Here is an 8,837-nt window from a genome sequence, read left to right on the forward strand (position 1 = left end):
AGGCAAAATGTTCATTCTACTACAAGTGGAAGAAATCACCAGGGACCTTGCTTCTGGAGCCTGATCTGCTCAATGCTGTATTTAGAGTTGCCCTGTTCAGCTGCCAACAAGCACCATGATAGTGCAGAATTTACATCCTGGCAACCCAGCCAGTGCCACATTAGCAGCACTTTCTGCTCAGAGCTCATCATCACTTCCACAATTAAAAAACTGAGATCAGTATCATCTAAAACAAGCTTTCAGGAGGTCTTTTCCAAAGAGAGGAATGCCTGTCTTTTGGAACTGTTCCATATATATGCACTAGAAGCAGGCAATGTGTCACTGAAGTGTATGCATGTTTGTGCACATATACAGATGCACTGTAAAGAGATTTTTGTTTTGAAGCTGCAGTAAGGCACATTTGCAAGCACATAAATTAAAGGCAAGGAACTGTATTAGGCAGGAGAGCCAGAACACAGACCTGCAGGGAAACATCACTCTCTCCTCTGAGCAACAAAGAGAGTCTGCTGATTCCTGAAAGCAGCTTTCTCGCTCCTCTAACACAAAATTTTCTGTCTTTAAAGGCAATCCACAAGGATTTGCTGGGAAAAAATATGAGGGAAGCATTTCTCCTGCAGCAATGCTGCTGGAGCCTAATAACCTTAACCAACCTTCGGTGTCTCCATGCTCCAGCTCTGTATCTGCTCTTAACTCATTCTGCAATAGCTACTTAACCTAATTACGCAGGAGAAGACACCTCACGACTGGCGTGTGAGGAAGCGGGGGAGGGTGGGCAACATGGCATTGCCATGTGTCCTCAGGCACGATTTGTACAGGGCGAATAACATCCTCTCCTGCTTTAAAACAGGATCATCTCCCCCTGTGCGAGCGCGGCAGAGCCCAGCCGGGCGAGCCGCGTCCCGCCGAGCGGCAGGCTGGGCTGCGCTCCCGCACGGCCCGGGGCCCTGGCGCTGCCGTGCCCTTCCTCCTGCGGGGACAGTCCCTACGCCACACGCAGCTCTGCCTCTGCCCCGTCTGCACCGGGCCCTGCTCCTCCTGCGGGTCAAGGCTGAAGGCAAACCGTGCGAATGAGTGAAGCATCGCCGGGAGTTTCCCACATGGAGATCTTGGCAGTAGGAGCGCTGAGCTGGAGGCAGTGTGACAGCTGCAGAAAACAGTAAATGATTAAGGGAAGAGTGAGCAGTTTTGTCTTTAATTCTTGCAACAGAAAAATGGGAGAGCATCTGTGAAATGAGCCTGGCAAAGCTTTTTCTTGATTTACCTATGGGACACGGTGAGAGCTGGAGATGGGATGAAAAAAAGAATTTCAGCAGTGCTTCAGGAAACTTTTCCTACATAAGAAAAGTAAAAATATAAAAATATATACATAATAATATAAAAAATATACATAAAAAGAGACAAATCCCTTCTGAAGTCATATACATTCCTGTAACTTTCAGTCATTGTAAAGAAAATTCTTCAAATGGCAACTAAAGCAAAAGGAATAATTCTCCACAATAGATCTTTTTACACCTTTTTCTGAAATGTTTATTTTAGTCATTCAGGGGAAAAGATAATAAATAGAGGAGCAGTAAGACTCAGTATGATAATAGCACTATTCCAAACATTTCTGAAAGCAGACTATTGGTAAATGGTACAAAAGTGATCACTGAGGTCTAAGCCGGGCTGACGGGCTCTTTACTGACCAGACTTGTGCATGTAATTTGCATTCCTGCCTTTTGCAAGAGGATAGTGGTGAACTACTTCAGACATTGCTGCCTGCAGTTTTAAGCATTACAGGAAAGCAGAAGAATGCTTATTCTGTTGGAAGATGTAAGGAAGTGTAAGGAGAGCTGCAAATAGGTTTTCATGGTGACACACAGAGCAAATCATCAGCAGAAATCCTGCCACTCCGCCAGGTAGAGAGGAGCTGTGAAGTGCTGCTCTCCCACCCTTCTGTCGTGCTACCTCAGGTCCCCAGCAGGCAGAGAAGGCAGGATTGCCCTTTCTCTGCACCAGGCCTGGTGTCACAGGCTCCAGAGAGTCATGGGGACAAAGTGAGGACATGACAACTCTCCAGATTTGCACACATTCTCACTTGTAGCCAAACCAAGTCTCCAAGTATTCCTTTGTGAAATTTTTCAGTAGGTTGTTTTCAGAGCATCTCTGGTTTTCAGCTGAAGCGCTGGATGCCGTCCCTCATGCATCATCCTCCTGCCCCAGGCAGTCCTGCCTGGGGAGTCCCACATGTGATAAACCCCTTCCTGCTGAAACCTGGAAGACACTGCAGCATGCTGCGCTGACAAAAAACCTTGCACTTCACTAAGCCTGCACTAAACTGTGACACATTTGCATTTCCACAAAAGAGTTGTAGCTAGCTGTAACCCCCAAAAGAGGTGTGACTTTCAGGCCCAGTACAATACAACAAGAACAACAGCAGGTCTGATTGCTATATAGCAGAGTGGGAAGGACTGCAGGAGTATAGTTGGTAATGAGTCCTGACCACACCACAGAGGGGTGAACAAGAACACTTGACCTAAGTGTTCTTAACCACATTCCTAAAAAATTACAAAGCAATGCCCATAGGAAGCTTCATAGTAATTCCCCTGGGATAGTGCCTCTTCCACAACATCTGTCTTTCAGATCTGGCTCATCCCCACCTCTGGATGTTGTGAGCAAATCACCAAATATTGGAGAATGGGATTTTTGAAGCAAGCAGTAAGCAACGGGTTTGTGTAGGGGTGACTTTCGTTCTGACTTCACTCTTCTGAATTGATTTGATCTGCAAAACCCTACAGGCATGAAAGCAGGTCTGGGAAAACCCCCTGGTCTTGGCACAGCGCTTTTGTCAGTGCTATCAGCAGCCCCAAGGAGTCAAGGACATCTCTGCAGGATGGGAGGTCAAGAAGAGGTATGGACTCTGAAATTACATACAACTAGAGGAAAGAATCAAATAAAGGGAAAAATCTACCTCCTCTTTAGTTTGTCAGTTTAAATGGTACAGAAGCACTCCACCACAAAAGGGAAATAGCACCAATCATGTCAGATTTGCTACTGGTAAGTTTATTCCACCACCTGCAATCCTCCTCTTTCAGAGAGACAGCAACCGGGGAGATCCATTCGCACACCCAAATTTCAAACCCTGACTTCTGCAGGTGCGGCAGCGCCCCACACTTAGCCCCCTCAGTCCCACCGGCGCTTTTCCTCGGAGGGTTTTACCGGAATTCCGCCAGCCACGGGCTGTTGCCTGGGCATGCCCGCTCCCGAGCGGGACGGGAGGCAGCCCCGGCGGGATCGCGGCTCGGAGCCGGCCCGCGTTCCCCGGGAACACCGCGGGATTTCTCCGGCTGGCTCTGGGCAGGGCCCGGCCCAGCGCCGCGCCCGCGCTGCCCCCTGGCGGCCGCCGCGGCACCTGCAGCGCTGCGCGTTCACAGCAGCGCCGCCACCGGGAGCGCGCACGGGACAAACCTCGGACCGGGGAGTGAATGAGTAACTAGGGTTTGTTGGGGTTTCTTTCATAGCAAAGAAAAAAAGAAATCAGGAAAAGAATTTTTTTCTGAGAACTCAAAAGGGAAGCCTTTTGCCTTCAAAACAAATTGACATAAGATTTTTGAAAAAAAAAATACAATCTGGGAAAACAAAACACAATTTCCCTTTTTTATAGCCTCTTCTAGTTTTTGGTTGGTTTTTTTTTAATTTTTGGGTTTGTTTTTTTTTGGGGGGGGGGTTTTGTGGTTGAGTACGGGGTTTTTTTAATGCAGTGTAACTTGAAAGTGAAATCTGAGCTTTTTCTAGTTTGGTTGAGGAAGTATTGTCCCATCTTGCATGGAAATGCCCCAAATGATTCTTTCACACACACTTTAAAAAGTTTACATTTGTCCAAAAACTTTCACAGTATCACAGAATTTTTAGTGATGGAAGGGATCTCTGGAAATAATCCTGTCCACTCCCCTCCCCCTGGAGCAGGTTACAGAGGAACTTGTATAGGTGAGTTTTGAATGTCTCCAGAGAGGGAGACTCAATGACCTCCCTGAGCAACTAGTTCCAGTGTTCTGCCACTCTCAACAAAAAGAAGTTCTTTCCCATGCTGAGGTGAAACTTCTTGTATTTCAGTTTGTGGCTGTTGCTCCTTGTCCTGTCACTGGGCACCGCTCAAAGGAGTCTGGCACCACCTTTGGGATATTTACATGTATTATTGAGATCCCCTCTCAGCCTTCTCTTCTCTGGATTAAACAGGCCCAGCTCCTGCAGTCTGTCCTCATAAGAGATGCTCCAGACCCCAAATCATCTTTTCCTCCTCTGCTGGACTCTCTCCAGGAGCTCCTTGTCTCTCTTGTCCCCAGGAGCTCAGAACTGGGCACAGCACTCCAGCTGTGGCCTCGCTAGGGCTCAGTGCAGGGGCAGGGTCACCTCCCTTGACCTGCTGGCTTTCACCAACTTTCAGAAAGCAGCAAAGGAACACAGTGCTGGTTGGACAGGCATAGTTTCATAGGGAGGTTTCTTAAGGTTGTTCTATAGAAAAAGTGTCCCTAGAGGAAGTAAGCTCTGCCTGGCCATCATAATGCTTCTGACTGCATTCAGTAAGATATATATTTGGAGTGAAATTACCAACCATAGGAGACTAGAGACTAACTACTCCAAAAAATAGTAATAATTAAAAAAATAAAATATTTAAAAAATATTATTACAATTTAAAAATATTTTTAAATAAAACAGAGAGGTATAAAGCCTAATGATAAGGGGAGTATTCTTGAAATTTCCCAAGGAACTTCACTGCTTCAGGAACATGGCACAGGAAAGAGATAGAACCTCTGTGGGGTGAAGTGCACTTGTCCTTCCTAAAGGAAAAGAGCTTTTTCCATAATCTAGAGAAACCCATAGTAAATGCTGTTAAAATATCCTGAGCTCTACACTCAACAGTGTCCACATGCCAGGCTGAACTACAGGTTGTTGATGTAAATACATACAATTCCATCTGACTGAATGAGTTGTCTCTTTATTTGGAGCAGACCAAATTTGTTGCACTGAAACCCACATGCATAGCAAACTGATTAGACACAACTGAAATTTCAATAATGTGTCTAATGGACCTCAGTTTAGGTTTCTGTGAGGGTTTCCAGAGAACTTCAAGCAATTTAATTGATTACATTTATTAGCTAACATTTTCTGCTTGTAAAAACTGCAAGGTAAAATGTTTGAGATGCTATCTCAACTTTGGAATCAAGCTAGAAGGATAAGCATTTTTGTGGCACTGTTACAAAATACTGGAAAAGTGCAGTGCAGTAACTCCTTTTATACAAAGAAGGGTCATTTTTCATTGGAAAGCACCAATTGCTTCTAAATAAATAGATGTAAGTAACAACAATGGACACCAGGCATCAACCAAAACCTCTCTGTCACTCCCCTCTGCAGCTGGACAGGGAAGACCAAATATAACACAGAGTTCATGGGTTGAGATAAGGACAGAGAGAGATCATTCACCAAATCAATCTGGGCAAAACAAACTCAGCTTGGGGATATTAATTGAATTTGTTACTAACAAAAGCAGAGTAGGGTAATAAGAAGTGAAATAAATCTTAAAAACACTTTCACTCCACACCTCCCTCCTTCCCAGCTCTAGCTCCTCCCCATCCGCAGCACAGGGAGACAGGGAATGGGGGCTATGGTCAGTTCATCACATATTTCTGCTGCTGCTCAGGGACAGGAGTCCTTCCCCTCCTCCGGGGAGTCTCTCTCACAGGCAACAGTCCTCCCCAAACTGCTGCTGCATAGGTCACCCTTCCATGGGTGCAATCCTTCAGACACAGCCTGCTCCAGCTTGGGTCTCCCTACCAGGAAACCTGCTCCGGTGTGGCTTCCTCTCTTCACAGGCCTGCAGGTCCCTGCCAGGACCCTGTTCCAGCCTGGCTCTCCCACGGGCTCAGAGCCCTCTCTCAGGCACCCACCTGCCCTGGCCTGGGTCTCCTTCCCTCCTGCAGCTGGATCTCTGCATCCTGTGGATCCCCATGGGCTGCAGGGCACGGCTGCCTCACCACGGGCTGCGCCAGGGGCTGCAGGGGAATCCCAGCTCCAGTGCCTGGAGCCCCTCCTGCCCTCCTTCTGCACGGACCTTGGGGTCTGTTCCTCTCACATATTCTCCCTCTGCTCTTCCCTGGTCACAAGTACTTCTGTGCAATAATTTTTTCTTCTTGCTCTCAAATCTGTTATCACAGAGCTGTTACCACCATTTCTAATTGGCCCAGCCCTGGCCAGGGGCACGTCTGTCTCAGAGCCATCAGGGATTGGCACTGCTGGACAGGGTGGAAGCTTCTGGCAGCTTCTCACAGGAGCCACCCCTGTAGCCCCCTGCTACCAAAACCAGGCCATGCAAACTCACTAGAAATATAAATACAGAAATGGCTGGGGTGCTTTGGACCAAAACTCTTGCTTACCTGTGGAATCATCCTCTGACTTTTCTGAACCACTTGAAATTCTAGCAGGTCTGTTCCAGGCCAAAAGACCATAGAAATTTTTAATAAATAAACAAACATCCCTGCCTTTTGTCAGATTCAGGGCTGCAGGAATACAGCCTTGGCTTTTCTTTCCACTGGCCTTTTGGATCATGCTTGTCTGTGAAAAGGAAACTGACCAGTGAGTGTGTCTATTATATGCAGTTTCCTTTGAATCCTGAGCTTGAATAAAGGAATTATTATTTTTCTTCCGAAGGAGGAATAAAAACCGGGTAAGAGGCAAGTGAAGGTGCTTCCTGGATAATCAAGCCCTCCTTTTGTCTCTTCCAGCAGTATTTTATTTGCAAATGCCCATTCTGCACAAGCTGTAAAAGGCCTAGCCTTCTAACAATGCCATGTCCTCATTGAGGCTGACCTAGAGTGGACCTCTATTTACCAAACATAAAGATGCTAATTATTTTGTGTATAGGCCTTAACATGATTACAGAGAGCATGGACACTGGTTGTTGTTATAGCAATCTGAATTAAATTATGCTCATGCCAGCATAATTAGGATTCCCCCCACCAGTTTATTGGGCTGTTTTTTAACATGACATGGTAAAAACAATGACATGGTAAAAACAATGACAATTTCACTTTTGCACCAACTAAAGCACGTAGGCAGAGAGATTGAGAAAATCAATGAGGTATCTTGATCAAACCCTGACAAGGGAGGTGGTCAGGGTTTTATGCAAAGCCCAGAGATGGCTTTCCTGCCCCTCTGAGCATTTCAATAAAATCTTAATTTAAAAAAAAAAAAGAAAAGAAAAATTGAACTGGAGTTATAAAAACTAAACTTGGGCCAGGCCTTCCCTGTTAAATGCCTTGTTTTCGATGCCGCCTTTGCGAGATGGGAACAATTGCAGCATTCAAGCCCTGCGGCACAGTGAGGTAATGGAGTTACGAGGCTGAGGCCGGGCCATGGGTGCATGACGGGGGGCACGGGCTGCCCGGGCTCCATCGAGGTGGGAGCGGCTGTGGGGCCTGGCTGGTGGGCTGTGGGAGACATGAGCGCAGCAGTCGGCCAGGCTGGTGCCCTTGCCTCAGGGCCTTCACCTAAGGCAGGACGTGTGTGGAAGCCCACAAGGCCCCAGGGCCCTGCCCGCACCCCTCAGCAGCACACGTCCTGCAGCTGCCAGCAGGATGGGTCTCATCTGCTGCTGTCACCATCTCCACAGCCACAACTCCCTCTGCCTCCATCCTGGGAAACTGTGCTGCACTGGCTGCAACTGTATCACACAGCTTTGGGGACAGCTGAAGGTGAAAGAGCATCTCCTGCCTCCCTTCTGCTGTCCCAGAGGACGCTTTGTCAAAGCTTCCTGAGGGCCAGGCCATTGATGTCAATGCAGTCAAGAGGGAAAAGGTGTTATTTTCTCACAGGAACTACAACTCCAGCATGAGTAACTTGGACATGCAGTTTGGCTCCTAAAAGAGATGTTAGTCCATCAGAATGTGAGTCTGGTGGTGTCAGCAGAGATGCAAGTGATGCATTTAAAGGCTGTGTGGTCATTTCTACAGCAGAAAATCACTGTTCCACTTCCAGAAACATAAATGCACCAAAGTTTAGGCAAATATATTGTAGCCTAAGGGATTGACACACACATATTTTGTATTACACAAGTTCTTAAGGAATTTATGAATTTTTGAAACCAGGGATTCTAGTTCATTCAGATTTGCTTTCATTTCCAGCACTTTGCATAATTTGATTTGCTGAATATATTCAGGAAATAGTGTGAAGTCAGAAATAAGCAATAAGGTCAAGCTAATATACTGACAAGTATAACACATCTACTAGATATTTTTCAGGAATTCACTCGGAAAATTTCTGAATATATGACCCTGTTAGACAGGGCTTATGTTCGCTGGGATCCCAGTGAACCATGAATGTGAGAGAGGCCGTGAGGGAACCCGTTCACAGGGGACTTCCCATGCAGCAGATCTCGCTGATCTAAATGGTCTGACACTGTCTCTGAAACTGTGAAAGACTGTGATAACAGCAGGGCATCAAATAGCAGATTCCTTGGTTTTCACTACATTCCATTCCCCTTCATGGACAGTAAAATTAATTAGGAAATATTACCTCAAAATCTGGTACTTTGAAGCATATATTTACATCATACAATTGCCATATAATCAGCAGCATTAATTGCCATAAGAATCAAGTATTGTGGGAGAAAAACTGTGCTATCAAAAATTAATTCCTTTTGGGAGGATTTGGTAGGCTCAATCAAGTCTTATTAAAACTGCTCACCTGGTGGCTCATGTTGGATTTTGCTCCTACTTCAGAGCACTGCTGGGACAATGCCAGTGGGGAAATGCTCAAGAGCCTTATTCAAATCCTATATGGCTTCAGTGTTCAGTGGAAAGCAA

Source organism: Melozone crissalis, unplaced genomic scaffold (genome assembly GCF_028551555.1).
Source record: "Melozone crissalis strain CALT ecotype California unplaced genomic scaffold, PUWL_Pcris_2 ptg000009l_1, whole genome shotgun sequence".
In the NCBI taxonomy this organism is placed as follows: Eukaryota; Metazoa; Chordata; class Aves; order Passeriformes; family Passerellidae; genus Melozone; species Melozone crissalis.